General features: G+C 36.9%; 1 long non-coding RNA gene across 1 annotated transcript in view; it reads left to right on the forward strand.

The window, feature by feature from the left end:
* LOC112531582 overlaps positions 1-24721 on the forward strand; it is a 107757-nt gene that overhangs the window by 40951 nt on the left and 42085 nt on the right. The window contains exons 3-5 of the long non-coding RNA XR_003073460.2: positions 4105-4194; positions 9136-9285; positions 18589-18749. This is a non-coding gene — a long non-coding RNA (uncharacterized LOC112531582). The remainder of the gene's footprint in view (positions 1-4104; positions 4195-9135; positions 9286-18588; positions 18750-24721) is intronic.

Genomic DNA, 24721 nt, shown 5'->3' on the forward strand with positions numbered 1-24721 from the left:
TAAGAGCCTGATTAGATGCAGAAAGGGAGATTTACTGGGACAAGGAAAAGACTTTTCTAAGGCATGAGATGCTTCAACCTGAAATAGACAAAATAGGTCAGCAGAAGGCTATCTTGAAAGAACCTGTTTCATTTCACTAGTTGTGACAAGTTTGAATCTAGACACAGAGATGAGATGAATCCCACCCACAGACACTAAAGAGGATCAAAATAGCTGGTGGCACCTCCTTTGTCACCAAGTGAGGACATCTGAAGTGGTTGAAATACTGTTACTGTCAATTCATTATAGACAGCATGGGAGCTGAAATGTAAATACAAATACTTAGTTGTAGGATAGAAAAAGAAGTCTGGGAGATGTAAGGGGAGATGAGACCAGAGATAAGGACTGGTTTATGGACAGCATTTTCATAAATGGATGAACAAGATGGAGGTTTGAATGTGATATTTAGGAGGCAATGTGGGGTGGGATGTGGAAAAACTTCTTAGCAGCAGTGAGGAGAAATGCTGGTCTCAGTCAGAAGGAGATCCAGAAGGACGAAGTCTTGACACCCTGGCCTGCTCAGCTCTGGAGCAGCCTGCTGGGCATGCCACAGAAGAGCAGGAACATCAAAGTGGTAGGAACCTCTGTTCTGACAGCATCTCTGAAATCAAAGTGTATATGAAATGTCTTTTGAGTTTCAATACAGGGAGGACTGGATGGGTTTGTTTTCATCCATGTCAGAGCATGACCTTGCTTTTCAGCACAGTTCTCATTTTAGAATGATATTGTTTCTTTCCGAAGGAAGAGGAGGAACAGTGAGAAATGACAACTCCATTAGCTTTATAAACTCAGCAGTGGTCTCATTTGGCATTCTTTTGGAAATAATTTGAACCAGCTTCACATAAGAAAATGCCAATGTTTATTTAACTGGTCAATTTAGAAGACAAAAATTAAAAATTAAATAATTAGGTAGTTGTCTCCAGACTTGTTACTCATCTGTTTGCATCTCTTTTGTAACCAGTAACAGCACATTTTTTAAAATATTTCTTTTGCTCCATTTCAGCCTCTATAGCTTAGAGGAACTTGTCGTGTAGTTGTCTTTCTGTACCTACAACTCGGAAGTCTTACTTTAGATGGTTTTATCTATGGGCAGTGTTCTAAGCACTGAAGCAACAATTGTTTTCTTGAACATAACTAAGCATAATCGAGAGCTTGAAACATATCTAAAAATAGTTTGTAGGACAACATACCTAATTAGGTTGGATGCAGAAGTCTGGCAAGTAGCGTTAGCTACTGTCAATTGTATCACGGAAAGAATTTTAAATGAATAAGAAATGCAATTTAAATGTCAACATCAGGATGATGAAACTAGTTAATGTAACTGAAGGAAAACAAGAACTAATTAAATACATTGTGGACTGTGCAAAATGTCCCTCTACAGATTAACATTATAAAAGCTAATTCTCACCATTGTTGTGGCTGTTGATGTTTTGTGCTTTTGAAACAAGGCTAATTAGTCCACATAGATTTTTGTGTTTAGATAAAAATTAATGTTCTTTCTGCTCTTTGGTTCCCCAGCATGATGTGTTTTGTAGAACTAATCCTTTCCACAGTCTGTCACATAATTAGTGCTGGTGCACATCTGCACTGGTATTTTAAGATGCAAGTGGTATATAATTTTATCAGGGAACATTTCTTTGGACAAACAAGTTATGGCACTATTGTCTGTTAATCTTATTTTTATATTTCACATTTGCAAGATAGTTAATGAGCCCTGAGAAGATGCTTTTTTGGCCCTGAACAGGGACTTTTCCAGTATTTCTGAATTATCTTTGAACTCAGAGCAAGCACTCTCATAAGAGCAAGAACAGGTGGTGGCCTGTGGCAGCCAAATTCCAGGGCAAAACCACAGAACTGTTTGTGCAGGTAACTTCAAACTGGCAAGGTTGGTTGGGCATTCAGTGACAGGCCAGTTGGGCTGGGCAGTGTGCCTAGGGCAGCAGACCCCTCTGGAGCTCACCAAGCTAATAAGGACTAATGCTCACTGAACATATGGCTGTACTGCCTAATGTGGAAGCCCTCCTCTGATAAGAAGTAATTTTGAGCAGCTGGGTATTCTTGGACTAATTAAGGGTCTGATTTCTTTTTTTTTTAGATGAAAAAAATGAGCAGGTACTGAGTAAATAAATTATCATAATTATGTTTTATTTTTAGTATAGGAGAAATCTTTAAAAAAATTATAAAGATGGTGAATTACAAGGGATAGGCAACAAGCCCCCAGGATTATGGGAATCTGGTGAGGAATTCACAACTAGTGACATTCACCAAACATAAATCATTGCCCAGGAATGGCACATGAAGAAGTTACTTTAACCTAAGACAAGAAAATTATAACAATAAAAAACTGACTATATCATTAGGTTAGTTAGTCATCAAACAAAGTGTGGCTTCTTTGCTCAAAAAGAAATTAAATTAGTGACTAAAAGACTAAAGTTTCAGGCTGCTCCATATAACAGGTACATCCTCCAGGGAAAGAATAGTGAAAATTCATGAGAAGACAGAAAATGCAATTAACTGAATGATTGGTTCCATGAAGGGATGGAGATAAAAGAGATGCCAGACCAATTACCAGGTGTTGAGGTAACAACTCTGTGTTATCGGAAATACAGTATTTTGGAAGCACATGAGTAACTGGAAAGCACAGTATTAGTGGAAGGTCTGCAATCTCTACCTTGTAGACAATGCCAGACTGATAGAAGAAATAGCACTGCAAGTAGCAGATATGGCAGCAAATTTCAGACAGTTTGACTGTTGAGGAAGACAAGAAAAAATAGAAGGGAATTTTGATACTAAGAATTTAAAGCCACAAGTGAGAACAACAGAGGAAAAGAGTGCTTCAGCATCATATTAGAAGAAGGGGGAATATGAGAAACAAGTTGAAAGTGGAATTTTCCCTTCTGATGCCAGGATTTATGAAGCTTGAAGTCTTTCAAGTGCAAGGAAGACACCAATGTCTTAGAATGATAATGATAATTTCCAAGAATACTCAAGATCTGAGCTTTAGCAGAGGCCAAAGAACTACAGTGCAGTATATATGCACAGGGTGAACATTATGCCATATATAAATATTTACCATCATTGTATCATTAATAACTGAATCTCAGGAGTAAATGTTCTGATTGTAAACTGAATGCAAGGAATATGGTGCACATGAGAAGACATGAAAACGAGTACCACAGTTCTTCAGAAAATGATCAAGCAAAAAAAGTCAAGAAATTGTATACAAATACCTTGGTGCAAAACCACCACCACTTGTGAAAGAGCATCTCCTCTCTTCTACTGAAAGGTGAAATTCTGCAATATGATGTTTTTACATTAGTATTGGCTGTGAAAGAACAGCAGAAACATAATCTCAGAGCAGACTGAATAGTGGAGAATTATTTCCTCATAAAAAATCCTTATTTTTAAAGTGAAGACAAAGATACTATTAAAATACTCAAATGTGTTATAATTCACATTTAAAACTATTTCTCCTTTTTACTGTATCTTTAATAAAACAACAGCAGAAGATTTAGTAGAATATATTAGCCAAGGTAATAAGAAAGGCAAAAGGGTTTGCTTTTTTTTTTTTTTTTTTGGAAACCTCAAAAATTATCTAGCATAGTGATGGTACAGTGTGGTAGGTACATATATCCATGACTCATTTTCCCAATGAGATTAGCATGACCTATTGAATATATATGCCTGTAGTAGCTGCCTAAGTCCTGACAAGATGTTATATGATAAAGAAGGCAAGTAGTACTCTCCCCCTCTCTCTCCTGTAATATTATGAAACAAAACAAATCTTTTAAAGACACCTTTCACAAAAAAATGCCTTCAGCTACAGCACTTCTACTAGTAAAGCTGTGCTTGTTGTAGCAAAACGTCTATCATAGAGAAGACCTTTTATTATACTTCAATTAAATGCTGGAATTTCATAGATACTCTCACAGGAAATGTTCTGATGTCTTCAAGGTGAGCTTTTGTATCTTGGGCTATAACTTCAAAAAATCATAAAATGAATGATTGTGCATTTTATTTCCACTGAAGTTGGACAGCTGGGAACTGAATGTAATGTTTTGTTAGGTTTTTGAGAGAATGCCTGGGGAGCTGTAAACATGGCAAAATAAACCACAACAGAGGTAATACAAATTAGAGACCAGGACTGCTGACAGGGTAAGTACTTTTAATGTGCTTTTAAGAGAGGGACTGTTAAGCTAATGAGGTAGAAACATCAACAATGTGTTTTAAAGTATTAATAAATAATGCTCATATATTTGTTAAACTTTAATAATTCCAGTTAATATTCTCTTGCTATTTAATCATGCATTTAGTAAGAACAAGCTATTAATCTGGCATTTTATATATAATCAAATCACTACATTCTTGTAAACATGTGCCATCAACATTAAAATAATATAATTACCATTTTGTAAATTCCAGTGTAGGTACCCCATAAAAGTACAAATGGATGATGATCTCCTTTTTATGGGATCCTTGTACAATCCTCTGTGTGAAAACAGTCGATGTCTTACAAACAAGATGAGTCACTATCCAGCAGCTAAACACTGAATGGTCTTGGCTGTAGCAGCAGTTAGCCTGCAAGGAGCAGCCTGTAACTGATTCACCAAATTAGAGGGAAAACAATGAAAAAGCTCCATAATGGAGCAGGAATTGCTTTCTGTGTTGCACCAATATGACACAGGGAGAAGGACCAGAGGTGCTGCCCAACAGGGACTTGCAGGGGAGAACAAATGCCTTTCAGAGATTCTCTTCATGTCCCATTGACAGCACAGCCTACAGCGCTATAGCTGGTTCATGCAAGAGAATAGCTTAGCACATGCTCTTGCTGAGGGGAGGGGCTCCACATGGTGCCTAGCCAAGTATTTTCCCTGAGAGGTGGCAGATGCCCCATCTCTGGAGACACAAGGTCAGGATGAACTGAGCTCTGAGAAATCTAATCAAGTTGTAGGTGTCCCTGTTCTCTGCAGGGAGTTGGAGTAGATGATCTTTAAGTGTCCCTTCCAACTCAAATGATTCTATGATTCTATTATGTGCTTACATGTACACATCTTCCTCTAACACTGTTCTTTCATGTCTTCCTTTTATAAGTCATTTCATGAGTCCTCCTCTGACTGACACCATAAGAAGGACTGGCAAAGAGAGGAGGAGGATATTGGAGAAAATAGAAGGTTCTAAGAAAGTAACAGAAAATGAAAGTAAATTATAAGCAATGGGAAGAATTTCAGTCAAAAGTGAAAAAATCTGACACTGTGTAAGAAATATAATGGACAAAACTGCATCTTTTCAAAGGGCAGTGGATGAAAGAAGTGTATGAATCAACAAACAAGAGGGAATAATTAAGCATTCATCAGAAGAATGATACAGAGAAAGGAGTATCAGAAAACAAGAAATGCAAAAAATGCAAATAAGAACAGTTGGGAAGTATGTGTAGGGAAGTAATGCTTCTTAACCTACTTAGAAGCCTATTCTGAAAATGGAATTAACAAATGAAACACGTAGTTCACTACCAGTGTTGCAAAATCAAGTTTTGGCTATCAAAATGTGGTAGACCACAATATGAATGGAAAAGAAATTAAATACTTTTTCTTCAATTTAACAAAGAAAATAATTCAGAAGAAATAAAGACCACAGATAATTTCATTTAAACTTCTACTGAAATCAGTAGTTTAAAACAATGTAAAGATTATCTCCATATCATTCATTGAACGTAACAAAAATAAACGTCTTCAGTATGTTTTATTGATATATTTTTGTTCCATGCTATCTATAGCACTGAGATTTACATTTAGAATCAAAATTTGGGGTTCAATTTGTGCAAGAGATACACACTTCACATGGTACTTCTTTGAAATGCCTTTTGTCCTTTGTCCATCTACAGATTTGTTTTCCCTAAAACAAGTTGACAGAAAACCCTACCTCAAATCTTACAAAAGTATAATGGCAATTTAAAATTCTCAGATATAGTTTAAAAACATCACTGGAAGAGTTCATTACTTGTTTTGTTCTCACTTCCTTTGCAAGAATTTCCAGTAATGGTTACAGAAGTTCAACAAACAAAATTAGTGTGTTGTCTAGTAGACACCGTCTTAAACGGAGTATAACAGAGTAATAACAGAGTATAGCTTGAAAAGAAAGGGTGCTATCATCTAGACATTTTTTGTGTTTAACTTGTGATTATGTTGGAGAAATCACTGCCTAAATGTTACCTAGAAGATTCATTTGAATTTCTATATTTGATTTGGATGGATCCATGCTCATATTGTATTCATTTTCAGTTGAGTCAAGAGTAAAATCAGAACTTGTGCCCAGCTGAAAATGTTTAATTAGCTAATAGTGGCTGTTTCACAAACAAAATATAGGACAATGATTACTCAGATATTTTGAGACTACTTTAGAAAGATGACTATAGTCTCCTGAAATTATTATTATTATTAAAATAAAATATTTTTATTTTTAAAATAATACTTTAATTTAATATTAATATTAGTATTAATATCAATTTAAATATTTGATTTAATATTTTGAATAAATATTTTATTTTTAAAATAAAAATATTATTCAAAATATATTGTTTTTTTGGTGAGAGGAAGTTTTTTGCAGAAAACATGATTTACCCAATATATAACTTGATGTTAATTATTCACCTGATGTTAACTTTAGGAATAAGAAAGAAAGCAGAGCTCTTTGCCTTGCTTGTACGTCATGTACCATCTGCAAGGTCAGGTCTTGACAGAGCTTGGATGAGAAACTTTCAGAACAAGTAGTATGATCAATATGAGAACTGAGGATGCCTGGTTCCCCACAGATTTCTTTTGAGGTTGTTTGACTTTGATGTCTAAGCAGGCGAGATCTATGAATGAAGCTTTTCACTTCTTGACAATATTAATAATGGCTTGCTCCATGTGGATCCTCTGAAGTCTAATCAAGGTTAAACCTCCACAGCAGCCTTTTCATCAGTGGAGGCCCTAAACAGACTGCCTCAACTGCTTTTTTCCTTGGCATTTGTAAGAAGCAGATTGTTTGGGGAACCAGGCAACTTTTGCAAGTTTGAGTACAACTCACCAGTGTTTGTTGGGGCAATAAGTTATTTGGGGGAAAAACAGAGATGGGATTTTACTTTGAAAACAAAGTAAAACTTACAGTGGCTAAGAAATGGTGCCAAAGTGAGATCCTTCCCTCCCAGTCCGCGTTAAATCTAAGGCTTCTTGCAGTTACAAGGAGGCAAAACATTTCCAGATGTCTCATGAGACAAACCAAGCAGGGACTGCAGATAGTTTCCCCCATTCATGTTAGAGGACACATTACGGATCTCTTGTTCAAAGCAGAAGGTTCTCTAACTGGTACTCTCTGGTAACGCAGAGACTCTGGTAATGACTTCAGACAGGTTTGCCAGGTGGCTGAATCTTTCTCAGTAGGATGTGTGTATGTCACTAACAGAAGGATTTGAAACCTCAATAGTAGATACATCTCCAATGTGAATTCTCTGTATTTCCAGAGGCATTCTTGCAGAGCCACAGTAAACTGACACAGAGTAAGTGTTAATACAGCTGATGAAAAGCCAGATTATTGTTACTATGAATTAAGAATTTTTCACAGATAACGAGCAGTAGCTAAGAAACCGCTCCCATTTATGAGCCCTTACTGACATACAGTACAGATCAAGCTCTTCCACTCTCCTGATTTTCGTAAAAAACTTCTGAACTACTCACTCGAGTTTGTTCTCCAGCTTCAGACAGGTGAATCCTTTTTAAAAAACACATCAGCATTTCAGTGATAATCTGTGCTGCACAATTGAACTGAGACATTAACAGAAGCTATGTCTTAAATTCTATCTAATTTGCACCATTTTGCCGATCTCTGTCGTTCTTCCCTCACTGTTGAGTCCTGAACCTTCACAGTGAACAAAGGAGGGAGCGAGAGCATTACGGTTTGATTTGTGGAGCTGGACTGTGAGCTTCTGTCCTCATTCAAAGTAAGCTTGCAACAATCACAATCTTTCCGTTGACTTCAGGGGGCACCAGATCAAGGTTTAAGTCCTTCAGGTTGTAAAAGTTCACCAATGCTCATTAAGGTGTTGTGGTTTACTGGCAGCTCATCAACATGCAGCCTTTTGTTCACTCCCCCTCAATATGACGAAGAGAAACAAGAAATAAAATAGAACTAATGGATTGAGATAAAAACTGTTTTATAAGACAGAAGAGGAAAATGGAAACAAAAATGCCATGATAGCAACATATATATGTATATATATATCTACAATACAATTACTCACCACCCACCAACCAATGCGCAGCCCCAGCTATCACAACTGCCTGCCAGCCAACACCCCGCTGGCAACTCCATGTCTCACCACAAACTGACTGATGCCCAGCCAATCCCCAAGCAGTGACTGCCTTCTGACCACCTCCCCACAGCTTTATGGCCTATCACTCAGCAACAACCATAACACCGATGTGCTATTAACACTGTCTCAGATAAAACTAGGACGTAAGGTTATAGAAGTGAGGCTTTACGCACCAGTCTCATTGAGGGTTACTTTTCAGCTGTTAAGGTGGAAACAGATCCTGTGCTGCAGATGCTGAAGCACGTACTGAGTTAAGATGTTACCTCTGTTTGTTGTAGTTGTTGTTCCTACAGGGAAATTAACTTGTACTGATGAACCTCACAGTCAAACAGAAGAGGCTCTCTAAGTTCTTCTTGCTAACTGGAAAATTAGAAACCACATAAATTCACATCTCTAGTAATATTGTAGTGGCAGTTTACTGTTTATTAAATGAGTGGTTTAGAAAAAAATGAAGTAGCTAAGTGGAAAACCAAGGGAAGCACTTGCAAATTAGTTTTCTTATATTTTTTTCAAAAAAGCTTTCCTGAATTGTCAACAAAGGGAAAAGGACAGCACACAGACTTGTGATTTTGCTGTAGTCAGCAACATCTAAAAGAAGAAAGTAGTTTGGCTAAAAAAAATTGCACTGGTTATATTTATACAGCAGCATCTGGGGCAGCATGTTTTCTTTGACTTTCCATTGCAGCTGTTACAAGTGGCTTTTGTGGATTCTACAGGAAGGTATAAAAATATTTGACTTTAATTTTCAGGTTTCTCATGCACCGACTATAATAACTTACCTCCAAGTTTTCAACAAAGAAGGGCTTTATGAGGCACCTGCCATTTGTCATGGAATCAACTGCTATCTTTTAAAATAGCCTGTTTCTCTGGGCATAGGCAACAATGATCTTAAATCACATGTAAGTTAGAAAAAATGATAACAGAATTGTTGAGAACAGTATGATGTATATTGTCAAGGGTATAGGCTCTACCTGCCCAGGGCAAAGCATTACAATCTTTCTCTGCTTGCTCCCTTATAAAGAAAAAGAGGTATTACAAGTAAAATGTTCTTCTTCTTTCTTTTTTTTTTTTTCCCCTTCTTCATAGAAAAAATGAAAAAAGAACACATTTTTTATGAGAATGCATTCCAGTGCATTGACATCATAAACATCTTTCAGTACCACTCACGTTTATAAATCTTGGCTTTAAGGTTCCATAGAATCCCAGCAAATGTAAAACATATTTTAAACTTCTCACATGTAAAATCTCTCAAAATGAGCCTATGGGAAATGTTTGCCAAATGTTTAGGTTATAATAACTTGAAATGTCATGTAAAAGAAGCATACTAAAAAATATTTAAGAATATTTTGCTGAGTGTCTCAGTGCTTTAGCAGAATGAATGAAATGTCATAACAAAATCATCAGGAAAAATAGGTTATTATAAAATTCATAGCACTACTGAGAAGCTAATAATAGATAAAAATAATGTATTTGAATTTAAGGAATGGTGTCATCCATGTTGTTGTAACTCTACCCAAGCAGTGAACAGTTTGAAATAAGAAATGTGTACAAGAAATTTGGATGGAATATCTTCCTTGTTTTGAGAGTAAGAATTAAATGTATCCTGAAAAATTAGTCTATGGTTGTACGTACATATTATGTATAATAGGTATACTGTTTAAGCATATAATTTTAATTAAATGTAACTTAAGTTGAAGAGCAAACCATCAGAGGCAGCTCTCAAAACCAAAGTCCTTCTGAATGAATTATGTGTTTTACTTCTTAATACTTGTAGTGCTCTATAGATAGAGATAGTTTGGAAACTTTCAGATAGGAATTTTTACGTAGGAGGTAGTAACCTTAATAATTGTTGGTAGTGTAAGAAATTTGTTAGCTACCCCCAGAGCTGTACATATTTCACAAAAAATCTTTAGGCAGGCAGTAGGGAAGATAACTTCTTATATTTGGAAGGCTCACAAATTCATTATGCAAATTTTCATAAACAACAACCGCTAAAGTCAAATACATGTTTCCTTTAGGAAAAGCAGTATCTGCCTTCTCAATGACAAGAATAGTATATTATGCATTTCTCTGAACCTATCCGAGCTTCAAAGTTAGATTACTGATAGTGTACTGACATAACTGAGGGCTGATACTGCCATGAGTCAATATCATTGGGATTTGCCTTTACTGGCTTTACTTTTAACTGATAGCATTTACTCAAGTACAGTTACATATGATTCACAGCAATGTATCTTAGCCAGACATGAAGCTTACTGGTTTTTTTATTCCCACAGATTCAGTGAACTTTCTTTGTCAGATTTGTTTCTGGAGTGTTAGTAGGTAGGAAATAAAACTTCCATCAGTACTTAAATTTGAGCAAGAGTTACTTCTTTCTGCTCAGCTCTTTTGGAGTTACAAGGAGTAGGTCCCTTTGGACAGCTAAAGAAATACTGTTTTCTCATTGTGTCTCTGTTGTCTGAACAGAGAGAACCTGAAAAGTACATGACATTTAGGAGTCTGAAGTAAACAGGGAACTCTGAAATTATACGTCTTGATTCCTTATAGGAATGCTCTTTTTCTTTGTTTCAGATTTTTGCTTTAAGTGTTGTTGCTAGGGCTCTCTGTTCATGGATGGCTGGACAGCCCAGAAAAAAAACAAGGGAATCAGGGACAAATGAAAGAGACTTCTTTGAGATGTAAAACATGTTTGATATATTACTTTATCTGAAAGTTGTTTCTGTTAAAGGAAGCATAAAAGAGGTGCAGAAAAGTTCCTTATTACAACAGTACATGGAAATTCAGACCAGTTACCTTTGCCTAAATGCATCTTGCATGAGTGATTGCCTATTTGCAATTCGGCCCAAAAACCACAGCCTGCAATGGAAACCAAGGGTCTTCTGTCACCCTTAAAGGAGGTGAAGCTGCTAAGAGTCATTTTAAGCGAGACTTAGACAAGTCTTCAGTGATTTATGCATACTTTCTAAGCACTGAACTTATGGGAACAGTCTACTTAGATGCAATGGTTAAACACAGCAGCTAATAGAGCGGAATGTATCAAAAAAGACTCATAGGAACACAGCACGGAGAACTGAGCCTCTCTCTGTGTCTGGATGTAGCAGTACCAAGCTGCACCAGATCTGATTGGAGGGTAGCCACCTTGTCTGTGGCCAGAGGGCATGGCTATGCGTTTCTTATAGCCCTACTTCAAAAACAAGTATTAAGGTTACCCAATTTTTCTAACTTACTTTTCATGCATAAAATACTATTTGTTAAGCAAGTTCATTTATGTTAGAGAAAGGGAAAATTTACTTCAGTTAGTTTAATATACGTGGCCATCCAGAAGGGGGTTTTATTTATGGTGTTTTACTTGCAATCACTGTCAATCAGACCCCTGACCTTCTCGATGTCAGTCATGTCCTAGATAAAAGTTATAGGTGTATTTATTTTACTTAACCATCATTGCTTTCACAGGTGTAGCCTAATCAAGTAATTAATTATGCTTAGGAAAATCAAAACAAGACTTATTTTTCAGTGGAGTTAATCTTAAAACAGAATGTTTCTAAAAATTGCTCTAGGTAGATTGTTGTTTGAATAGCATGTGTTGAGATTTCATGGCAAAAGGAACTGGCCAAATGTAAGAGTTCCCCTGCTGAGAGGGACCTCATCTCTGAGACCAACTTCTTCACACCTGATTACTCCTGAAGAAGCATTCTCCTGGAAAAAAGACAGGCTGGGCTGCAGTTAGCAGCACACATAATTAGCTTTAATCTTGGGCAAAAGATAATATATCTTCCCTTTCCTGTAAATACCCACTCCGTTTTCTACCATCACTGGGATCCAGGACAGTATTGCCACCATTCCATCCAAGACCACCTCAGGGTCCAGTTACCTCCTCAAACCTCTCTCCTAGCAGATCTCTCAACTTCTTCCTTCAGTGCTGCTTCCTTTCAAATTCGTCCTTCTAACACCTCTGCCAGAATTGTCAGGATGTTTTGGGTTGAGAGCATTTGGATTGTCTTCACCAAGGTCAAACCTAGAACTCTCCTGTACTTTTACTGTCCTATAGTAAAGTCGCTGTTCTAGTTGGCAAGGCTCTGAGACACAGAAATGATTAAAATTGTCTTCATTTTCATGCTGCACATTCAGTGAAGTACTTTAGGTTCCATTTGTTTCAGGATATCTGACAATTATGATTATCAGTTTAATTGTATTATGGTTCAGACAGGGGACCATGAGTGGAGATTTTGCGAAGGTGTGCTGAAGCTTGTCAAAAAAAGACATACCATTTCAGCTTTGTTAGATTCAAATGTTTAAAACCGAGTATATCTTTCCATCACAGCCTAAAGATATGAGATGAAAAAAAAGTACATGGATTTCTTCCATTGTATGATTCTGTCTATTTAGTTTCATTATACTTAGAGATTTCAAACTTTTCTTCAACCAGCAGTGACTGTAAAAGTATGTATGTATATAAAATCTAACAGTCTCATGAACTTGTATGTCTTCAGCTGCAAGTTTATTGTAAAACACCCAACACCCATAATCACAAAACATGTGAGGAGTGATATTCATGATACAGTACATATTAGTGAATTAAAAGTTTCTTGTTTTTTACTTGCATTAAATTTTGATACTGGTAATACAATCCCAATCTGAATATCTGTTCTATGCGTTAAAGCTAGTAGTAAAAGTAGTATTCCCTTGCTGGACTCTGAGACCAACTGGTAGGTATCCCCATGCTGTTCGACTTGATGAATGAGGTTAAAAAGAACTTCTGGAGGTCATCTTTTCTTGCAGTCTTGATGATGTTGAGTAGGATAGGACACAGTATTGACCCCGTTGGTGCACGATTAGTTACTGGCCTCTGCTGAGACTCTTTGCCAGTGATCATCCACGCTTTGGGCTTGGCAGTTCAGCTGATTTTCAAACTACCACACTGTCTGCTCGTCCCTCCACTAAATCATCAGCTTCTCTATGAGGACCTTGTGGGACATAATGCAAAAAGACTTTCTGAAGTCAAGATAGATAATATTCACAGCTCTCCTCATCTGCCAAACTAGACATTTCATTGTAGAAGCTTTCCACGTTGATTGGGTACAATTCTGCCTCTATTCATGTGAGTCTGTTGCTGGCTGCTTCTGTAACACATCAGTTGAGCTGAAGCTGACTGGAGGGATTTATCAGTGAGCCTTTGCAATCTCTGTTACCTGTTTGTCCTGTTGTCCCTGTTGTCAGGTATCAGTGTGAAGCTTACACATATTACTTTCCCTTCTGTGCATCCAGGTTTGCTTCCATTGTGAGGCCAGAAGTGGTGTAGTCAGTGCTGCATGTTGATGCATATCAGATTGTACCCAGTGTGAATTTTGGAAGTGGATTCATGAACATGGAACTGAAAACTCAGATATGTGAATCCATAGTCTGAACATAGCACCTCTAAGGAAAGGAGATGTAAGCAGTTTCAGATGTACTCATGAAAGGGCCAAAATGTCCAGGAGATACATTCTCTTTTATACTGAATAACCAAAGAGGAGAAATAGTGCATTAAAATGAAATTAAAATTGATACATCTGTGGTGACTTTTTTTGCTGGAAAAAGCTTTTGAGCCTTGTGTGTTTTGCTTAAGTTGGAAAATAGTCATCTGGAACTTTTAGAAGGAGAAAGAAATGGATGATCTTTTTTGATCTGTGGTTTCAATGTCTTATGATCTTAATAACTGGAGAAGAAGACAGACACAAGAAACCTTCCCGGTTATGCACATACTTGTGCATACACTAATCAGTGAAAAATGAAAAAAACACATTTACTATATGATGAAAACAAAAGAAATGCCTGTGTTTCAGTATATATACAGATAATGGTATAGTTGGGACAAAGATTTTTTCTTGTTGGTATTAAAAAGAAAACAAAAACATAGGCCAAAATATTTTCTATAAGGAATTAAAATGATAGTTAGTTGTTTACGTCCCAGTGAAAGCTTTTGGAGTAGTGCAGTACCACATGAAAAAGCAAATCCCTTCTAGCAAATCAAGACAAGAATTTGTATTCCCAATGTGAAGTCATACAATTCCCATGCCCTTACAGTCTGCAGGAATCCTCCTGGTTGAAAGATGCACTTAATGATGAAGCACACCTGTTAAAAAACATACTAAAAAATATAATCTCAGACCACCAAGTCTAACACTTTGCTGTAAATGTGTTGCTTCTAAAATAGAGAAGATGCTTACTTCTATGTCCTTTCACATACACACACACACACAAAAAGAAGGGAATAGAGCCATATCTCATTTCCAATATGTGGCAAAAAAAAGAAAGAAGATGCAAGGTGTAGCTGTTGGCCATGAGAAAGATAATCACTCAGGAAAGCTAGTAGGATGTTGGAGAATGCTGAAAGCACATTTGGCTGAGCCCTTGGGTCCACTAATGGCTCTCGCTTTGCTGAAAATATGTCATAGTTGTGCTTCAGTAACCAGCAACAGGCCTTGGAGGCAGTTCTGTATAGTTTTCACAAATGTTGAGCACTTCATTTCATGTTGTTTTTTCCTGGCCTTGCTGTCACACTGAGGATGCAGATGGTCAAGGCTGGCACGGTGGCCTGTCAGCACCTCACAGAACCAGGCCCTCTCAGCACTCATGTTAATGGAAACTCCACCTGTGGTCAGGCCTACAGAGCCATTTTTATTTACCAAATGTTGAGTGATTGGGTCATTGTCCTGAAAAATACCTGAGTTTCTGTAATACTTCCATTAAAGAAAGCAAATGAACTCTTTAGAATTGTAGCTTTAATGACAGTCATGCAATTCATACATTTTAAATAAAGCCCCTAATTGGTTGTCTGTGAAGTAGAAAGAGAGATGGTGCAGTGAATGGCTTAAATGCAGCAATTACAATATTTCTTATTCTTTGCCAATCTAAAATTAATGAAAAACCTTTCTTGCTGTGACCTTGACAAATGGTGGTGTAACCTTTTTAAATTCTCAGAGGGTGCTGAATCCTACCCGGCGAGAAAGTGATGCAAAGGAATTGCAGCTGAACATTTCTAATTAGTAAACTGAAACTCTGTGACAGGGAAGAAAGCTAAGAGGCACTGATTGGATTTAACATATATTAGACACCATCCCCAGGGAACAGAAGATAGCTCTCAGTATTTTAATCTCAGAGTACCTGATTATCTCTGGGCATAGCTGAATCGCCTATAGGATTTGTGCAAACCTGGTAGTTTTAACTTGAGGTAAAATCTGATCCTGTAAAACAGTCAGTATGTCCAATTCCTGCTGCTTTCAGGAAGTGCTCAGCACCTCAGGGAACTGGATGCAGGGTGCCACTTCCCAGAAAAAGATCTAGTTTCTAAGGGGTTTTAGCATGGATATATGTAGCAGCCAAACCATCCTTAAGCTCCTTTACCTTTCCAATGTAGTATGAGGAAATCTTCACGTCAAATCTTCACATTCAAATCTAATTTGTGCATCATTTCCATGTAGATATGCATTGGCAATGGATTGCTAAAAGTGACTGGTTGATATGACACCACGAAAGCTCTCAGGAGACTTAAAATCAAGAACATCCTTTGCTTTCTTCACTAGGTCGCAACTCTGATGCATAATTCAAGTTATGTTGTGTTTCATCAGTTCTATTTTTATTCCTCCTAAGAGGCAAAGGATCTTGGGGGTCAATAGATAAAGGAGTGAATTTTTGCTGAACAAAAGAAGATTTCTGACCTCCACTGTGCAGTAGTGATCTTTCACTAAATTAAAAATTAATTGTATTTATTTTACATACAGAACTAGTTTTCAGAAATTCTAGGATTTTCCATAGGTCTGCTGGGCAATAATAAGCCGTTTCTGGGGTGGGAAGGTTTGTGCGCAGCTGGTATGAGTCAGACTGTCCATGGACACTATCCCTAGTGTGAGGAAAAGATTCACAACATGAGCTTAATCACTGGCTGTTCTCTTTAAGAACAGGGTTAAAGTAAAGAACATTCTGCTTCCCCCGATTTTCCTAACAGACATAAAAGGAACTCACATCTCAAAATAACTCTACTGAAGTCAATGGGCCAACTAAACAAGGGAGAAGCCAGCATAAACATGAACTGGCCCCTTCATCTCTTTCACGTTGCTAAATTCTGTTTTCAACAACTAAACTGTCTCAAATCTCTAGGGTGTGTTACAAGTGTTGGTACGATTACTGTGACTGATTCCTGATTTCTTGGATAAGTCATGAAACTTCTCAATCACTTTTGAGAACCCGAACATCTTGTGTTTTACTCAGTAGTTCATATCCTGATAACCCTTCCTTATTATGTGTCCCACCTCCTTGACTTCCTTCTGCTAAGCAAAATGAGTGCAAATGTAGGTCAGGAAAACTAATACACAAATTCCCTTCCTCTCCAGTGAGTGGAGCATATTAAAATTCTGCAGAGTAATTAAAAAGACCATGCAAGGTTAGCGGAGCAGGTCTGTCTGACATTAATTTTTATTATATGCTATTTTTCACGTTTCTTTTTTTAAGTATAAAATTCAAAGTAGGCACTTATTCTTCGTAACAGCAATTGTTCTCATTGCTTGTTAGTTCTACAGCTAGATACCAGCCACATACCATGAAATGATTGTTTTTGTGTGAGGAACAATAGAGAATGAAGGTAAATAAGATTTAAGTGCATTTTGAAAAGTTATCAGTGAAAAGATGTATCACATGGACCAATCTGTCCTGTAACATATTCTGCCATTCTCCAAGTGGCTTTTCTTCTTTTACTATTTATTTTTCATAGTTCTTAATTCAAGGATTGATTTTGTTTCTGCAACTGAAGATGGTAGAGATTTCAGACATGGCTTTTAATAATGTTTGCAAGCCTTCACTGCAAGTGAAGGTGGCAGAAATGGTTATGTTTCAACCTTATTTCCTTCCTTCTTTCTTCCCTTCTTCTTGCTCCCTTCCCTCCTCCATTTTTCTTTGTTAATGTCTAATTTTTGAATGAGCTAACAGATTAGTTTATGGAATAATTATAGGTGCTTGCTTTTAAATATCTTTGTGCATTCCAAAGGATTTGTAACATAATTGCACCTTAAAAGTAGGAACATTATAAAAATAGCCATTCTACCGAATGATGAGAATATTTTTACCTGTGGGCAATGAATATTCCTACTGAGTCTCTTTAATACTAATTAAAAAAGGTTAACAAAATCCCAGTACAATGAGTAAAATGAATAGATGCTAAATTATTGAAACATACCAACTGGAATCCTAGAAGATAAATCTGATGGAACTATCTGCATAAAGAAGTCATTCATATTACATTTTTAATACACATATTTCCTTTCTAAAATTACATGCAAATCAAGTTAAGTATCTGTACTATTGTGACAAACTTGTAAAAAATGGACAATTGACCACATTAGTGTTCTTGTGTTCATTATCACTAGCTTAATTCCATAGAACACTAAATAATTACAACATAATTATGTTTTTGTAATGTTATTTCATAGCTAATGTTAAAATAGCCAGAGCCATGAAACTGAGGCAGAATCAGTCCCTGAAGATCAAACTGTTCTGCAGTCTCAGTTGTGCTGCCTTCAGTATTCCTTCTTTTGTCATCTTGTTTCTGATAATTCACTTTTTTTTTTTTAAATTTAAAATTGTTCCAACATTTACTTATGCATAAATACATTAAACTGCACCTTGGAATGTTTGTGGATAACTTCACATGAGATTATGTTTTCCTAAATAATGGCTTGATATTTTCATTGTAGTTAAGCTGATGTGCTCAAAGTCAAATACAACTGGATCAAGGCCAGGACATAATGGTTACCTTTGAAAATGGAAAATAGGTTGCCTTTCATATCAATTTCACTGTCACCAGTGTGGGTGGTGGATTCCAAGGCTGCAAAATCACAGAGTAGAAATGCTCATCTGGAGCTGACTGACACTGCTTTCAGCTGAGTTAGAAGCCGCCCCAAGGCAATGGCATTACAGCTACTGTTGGTGCCTTGGCCAGCCCCTCAAGCCAGCCCCTTGTCCTAGTTAAAGTCATCCAATATCACTGTAGCTTCAATGGGAGAAGAGCAGATTTTTCCTGAGGCACAAGAGCTTCATAAAGAGTTCAGTGGGTAGCACACAAAAACTTAAATTACTACTGGAATCAGGGCTCTGTTCCCAATTACTCTGGTACAAATACAGAAAGGTTCCACTGTAGTGTACTGTTTTCTTTGGTTTTATATGTGTTACAGAGATAAGAAGTTTGATCCACCTTTTCCCCTCTTCCTCTTTGAGGTGGGATGCTGTGTCTAGGAAGACACAAGCTAAAATTCATTATTCCTTATTACATGTAAGTGCTTACAGAAATGATCAGACTTCTCTAAAGCTCAGTGGTTTTCAGCCCCATCAAATGGTAAGTAATTCCATTTATTCTTTCTATTGTAAAATGAGTTTTTCCACTTCATTTCTCCACTGAAACTATTTACATAATGTCTATGTTCTTTTATGACTTATACAAAAACAGTGCCATGCTCCTAAATTTGCACGGGCTTAGGGAGAGCTATGAAATAAGAAAGAAAGAAAAAAAAAATGCATATGCCAATCATTTATCTCATTTTTATCCCACATCTACATTATAAACTTCATAGAAGTTTCAGAGTAATCATTGCTAAGAATTGAAGGATGCCTGTCTCCTCATGAACTTTCAGTACGCCTCTATTCAACATTTATCGGTCCAATTTTCTTTGTATAGGTCAAGAGGTTTTTCTCACATCTTGTTACAGCGAAAAGGGTACTTGAGTGGAAAAGGTGCACTCTTTTATCACCACAGAATTTCGAGTAGCTGAGCACATTCATTAGAAATTGGAGGACTTTAGTGCAGATTTGAGATATTAGACCAAAACTTGCACACTCCCATTAGAATAAGAATCATTTATAGGAGAACTGATATAAAAGGGCAAAGCTCACATGCAAAGTACATCTGAGTCTTAGCTGAGGTTTGTATATCCTCTTGTTAGACCATTTGATGGTCTTTCAGATATTTAAATAATAAAAGTTTTCACAAAGTCAGTCCCTAGTAATGCTGCTGAGGCTCTCTTTCAAACTCCAAACATTCATTACCGTGTGATGTCGTGAATTAGCTCATTCATACTACCACTGTAAAATCAGGGATACCTCAGTTCTTCTAAATGAGGGTGCTGGGGAGAAATCTGTGTTTGGAAGAAAGAGAGGGAACTTAGTCAAAACATGGAGGAGTGTAATGTCTAAAATGAATTTTGTAAACAATGACACGCTTCAATTTAATTTTCAAATACTTTGTTTCAAACCTTTGAGTATAACTCAGCTATTTTGACACCTGTCCAGTTATTTCTCATGTATTTAAATACCTTAAATAATCCATTTTAATAAAGTTTAGGTCTTAGATACCATAGAAACATTTTTTCTTTAAGTTTTGTCTAGGTTATCCTTGAACAATTAGATTTTTCATTAGTTTTCCAAAGGATAGTTGACATTTAGGAATTAATTAGAAATTATAGTTTTACTGCCCATGTTATTGCAGTGTAATGTTCATTTGGAGAGAAACACAATGTCTTGCTTAAGTAGACTGCATTTAAATTATCCATTTAATTTTATTCTGAGAAGTATTTGCATGATGATATATGGACAGAAATAACAATTTCAAAAGAGACACAGTCTCTATCCTTGAGTTAGAGAAATGAAAGACAAATTTGGAACAAACAGTTTGGGAAAATGCTATTTCTACAGTAAGAGAAAGCACTGTTATCTGAAGGATGTCTTCTAAGATAAAAAATCATTGTCTGAGGAAGGATGAAATACAACATGACCTAAAAAAATTTAAATTTGGAATTAATTCTTCTTTTGTATAGCAGAATAATTGCCAGTTTTCCCAATTTGATTTCTTAAGTCTTCACATATATCACTGAAATTTAATTTTCCTGCATTCATCTTGATTTTCTTGTGTCAGTATAAGCGAGAGGACACCATTTATATACTTCAGACTCAGTAGTACTCAAGAGACAATCCAACTAAGCAGAGTCAGCATTAAATCCATTCAAGTGGAATTCATCTAGATAAAAACCTACAGAAGCCTAATTCCTTTCACTATCTTGGTGTGTGCATATCCAGCCATATGCACAGACTTTCCCAGCAAGCCTAGGATAATTTTTCCAGCTTGATCATGCAACCTAATTTGAGTTCTCTTTATGACCACAGTCAACACCTTAAATAGCACCACAGGAATAACAGTCAAGAAATACAAATACAAAATGATAGTTGGTATTGCCTGCATGCCCCAGGATGTTCTATTCAGAGGAAATAGCACTGCTTTCTGCAGGAGCTTCCCTTTGAGATGTGATCAGATCTGTAAAAAACAAAGAGATCATATGCATTTGCCAGGTATAAACCAGGACAGACTAACAAAATTTCTTTGATAAGAAAATTGCTTTTCTGCAGAAGAAACAGTGAGAAAAAATCCCATATATTATCCTATATATATATATATATACACACACATATATATATATAAAAATAATCCTATACATCCTATATATATATTCTGATATCTGGATTTTAGTGGAATATCTGCTATGTTGCTGACTGAGGAAGTACAGGATAAGGTAGAGAAGAAACCATAGAATCATAAAATCATTAGGGTTGGAAAAGACCTCTAAGATCATCAACCATCCATCCATCCTCACCACGCCCACTAAACCGTGTCCTGAAATAAATTAAGAGGGAAATGCCAAAAGTTAAGAAGCTGGCTGAAAGAAGACAGCAGATGAAAACATCAAAAGAGGAAGCTCCAGAAATCACTATTGGACATTTTCAAGGATTAATCTTTGGAAAAAAATTTTAAAAAATATTTTCATTAATGATCTCAGCTTAAAAACAAGTGTGTATATGAAATTTGCAGTATGAGAACATAAAAGGAAGGCTGAGATATCAAATGGCTACAGGAGTACACAACTTCTACGAGGGCAGAAATAACAGAATGGGAATCCCAGGAATAAAGAATTCAAGGACCAGTTCCAGGTTGAAAGCAAGGAAATCAGCTATAAGATCACCATTTGGCAATTACTAGGGAAGATGAAGATCTGGTACTCTATTTGACTATGGGGTAATGGCAAACCAACATCTAGAGAGTAAAAGTCTCCTGGAGAAGTCTCAATGCTGTTAGTGAGGTTGCATCTGGAATTCTATGGAAATTCTGCTCAGCTCTCTTCCCGAAAGCCAAATTCACTTTTGCATAGGTGCAGAAAAGGTGCATTGAGACAAAGGGATGAGTGGAAAGCTTCAGGATGTGAGGAGAGAGAAAAAGCATGGATTAAGCAGCTTAATTTCTAATTGCATTGGGAAGTACATGTAGAAAGGAAAAAAGGCTGCTTAATTTAAAGAGCAACAGTAGAATAGAAACTAACTGGTCATAAATATGGTCAGGATGGAAATGAGGGGGAGATTTCTAATCATCAGTGCACTGAAATTCTGAAACTACCTTCAAGCCAAGCAGAAGGAGCAGCCAAAGAATTGCTTGCAGGCTAGCATTTGATTAGCTTGAGAAAGGACTTTCTGAGAGGTGTCAGGGAGAACAATGTTTGCACTACAAGATCTGTTTCAGTCCCATCCTCTGAATCACTGTTAAGTTTTATGAAGAGATGGGTCTTTTAAAATTACAAATAATAAAAAGTGATCTTCTCATTTTGGAGAGGGGAGCTGTGGGATTTGCATTTTAAAGGAAAGAAAATGAAATAGTCAAACCTGTTCCCCAGAGGAGTTTATCTGCTGTGATTTCAGCTGATTGCCTTTTTTGTCTTCTTTTTTTTTACTTTGAGCCATCAGCATTCTTTAAGGATAGGTGAAATGAATTCAGATGTGGTCCTTTCAGCTCAAAGCATACTACCACAGAGTTCCCTGAAGGTAAAACGAGCAGGAGTATAATACATAAATCGTGGAGGTTTGTATTTACTACGACTTCCTCTGTTATCTTATTCTGTTACATATCTGTCTAATGACAGATAATGCTCCAAAACAATTTTAGGATTGCTTTAATTTAGATTATAGTACAGACACTTATCTGAGTTATCCGGGTTACACAGATATGCATTACTGGACTGGAAAATTCATGTAAACATAATCTAATTAGATTTCTGATGCTCTTTGTTTCCATGAACAAGAGAGTCCATGTAGAAAAGCGCATCTGGGAGTAAGGATATCCAAAGGTAGACAGAAGAGTGATGAGAAAGACAAAAAGGAGACTGCTCTTCCTGAACTCACGTTGAACTTTGTAAAGGTTAAAAGTCTCTTTGTTTATCTGACAAACTTCTTTGGTGGCTGCACTCACTGTAAATGCTTTAAAATGGAGTTACGTCTACTCTTCTCAAAGCACTTCCTGATCCTCACATCTCACTCCATCAGCTGGCAGAGCAACTAGGCTGTTTTGCATGGATCATACTCTTCTATTAGTGGCTTTCAACAGGAAAACCAACCACAGGCAATTCCCTTTCTCCAAAGAAGAGCTGAGGTCTGAGGAAGAGATGTCAGGATTTTTCTCACTAGTAACCTGGAAACACAGCTTCAGGCAACTAATTCATAAATGCTGGCATCTCAGGAAGAAACTGAAAGCTCTACATTCAGTAGAGAGAAACACTTTTTTAGGTACTCACTTCATAAAAAGAGATAATAATATCTGCATTTTAGAAGTGCGGGTTTCTCTCCATTCTAGACCGATGAACTCCCATGGAATGAATAGTCAGGGCTACCCTGTCCAGGAGGACAAGGACAGAAGGTCTCCAACTTTGAACTTGCTGCTCATCTGAGTTATGAGCTATGCTTCTTGCACCCAGGCTTAAGAGGCACAGCTGACCAGGTGTTAGGAATCTAGGAGTGACTTTAATCAAAACACAAGAACAGTTTTTCATTCTATTTCTCCTGTCAAGATTTTCAACACTCTTGCTGCAACAGGTAAAGTACTTCAGAAATTAAATTAGTATAAATACATCTATTTTTCAGATTCATTGTCATTAACATGATTTTCTCCTTCTCTAATAAGGTCTCCTACAATTGCTGGCATACAAATGTGAGGGAGTTAAGTACCAGAGAGTTATAGACTCCAGAATCTTTTATTATAACTGCATGTCAAAATTGTTGTCTTGTTAATGTGCTCTTGCTCTACAACAACATTAAGGACTTCTCAAACTATGTGGCTTTCATGGGATCTTAAGAGCCTTTACAATCCAGTATTCCTTAACTAATGCATCTCTTCCAGCCTGGTTGTCTTTTCTTTCTACAGTAGAAGATAAAATTCATTAAAACTCCTACAGAGTGGGGGATGTGTGGAGTTCAGCTTCAGAGGTTAAAAGGAAAACAAACAAAAATGTCAATTACTGGGATTTTATAACTGTTTTTGCAGGTGTTATTTGTTTAGTGATTACTTAATAAAGGCTTTCTCTTCCTAAATGCAGATTCCTCCTGGATAACAGCCAGGAAACGTATGAATTTAAGAGAGGATAAAATAACTCACTTTGGACAGAGGAAGAGCAGAAACAAACTCCCGTATGTAGCCCTAGGGAGTAGACTGAAGGGAAAAGTGAGTAACTAGGACACAGGGCTGACTGGCTAATGAGTGAGGAACAGTAAACCATAAAAGAGATGATTCTTTGAAGTGATCCTCAGATGTTGCTTGGATTCTCAGCACAAGTAGCTCTGGCATGTCCTGGAATAAAAGCTTGGATGAAAGAAAGACTAAGGACAGATTTTAGAGCATTTAATTTCTTTTTTCCATGTTGTAACTTTTCTTCCAGTTTTGTGATTAAGTGCAAACATTATCACACAGAAACAGAATCACAGAATCGCAGGGGTTGGAAGGTACCTCAAGATATAAGTGAGTCCAACCTTCCTACTAAAGAAAGTTCCCTACAGTAGGTCACACAGATAAGTGTCCAGACGGATCTTGAATATTTCCATAGAAGGAGACTCCACAACTTCTCTGGGCAACCTCTTCTAGTCCTCCGTCATCCTTACTGTAAAGAAGTTCTTCTACATATCTGTAGAGCATATGTTCAAGTTTTAGGCTATGATTCCTTGTCCTATCACTATGCACCACCAAGAAGAGCCTGGCCTCATCCATTTGCCTCTCACCTCCCTTTAGGTTTTTATAAACATTTATCAGATCCTCTCTCAGTCTTCTTTTCTCCAGGCTGAACAGACCCAGGTTACTCAGCCTTTCCTCATATGAGAGATGCTCCAGGCTTCTCTTCATCTTTGTTCCCTCTGCTGGACTCCTTCGAAGAGATCCCCATCTTTTTTGAGCTGGGGAGCTCAAAACTGGACACAGTATTCTAAATTTACTCATTATTCATTCACTTTTTT

This window comes from Gallus gallus, chromosome 1 (assembly GCF_016699485.2).
Source record: "Gallus gallus isolate bGalGal1 chromosome 1, bGalGal1.mat.broiler.GRCg7b, whole genome shotgun sequence".
In the NCBI taxonomy this organism is placed as follows: domain Eukaryota; kingdom Metazoa; phylum Chordata; class Aves; order Galliformes; family Phasianidae; genus Gallus; species Gallus gallus.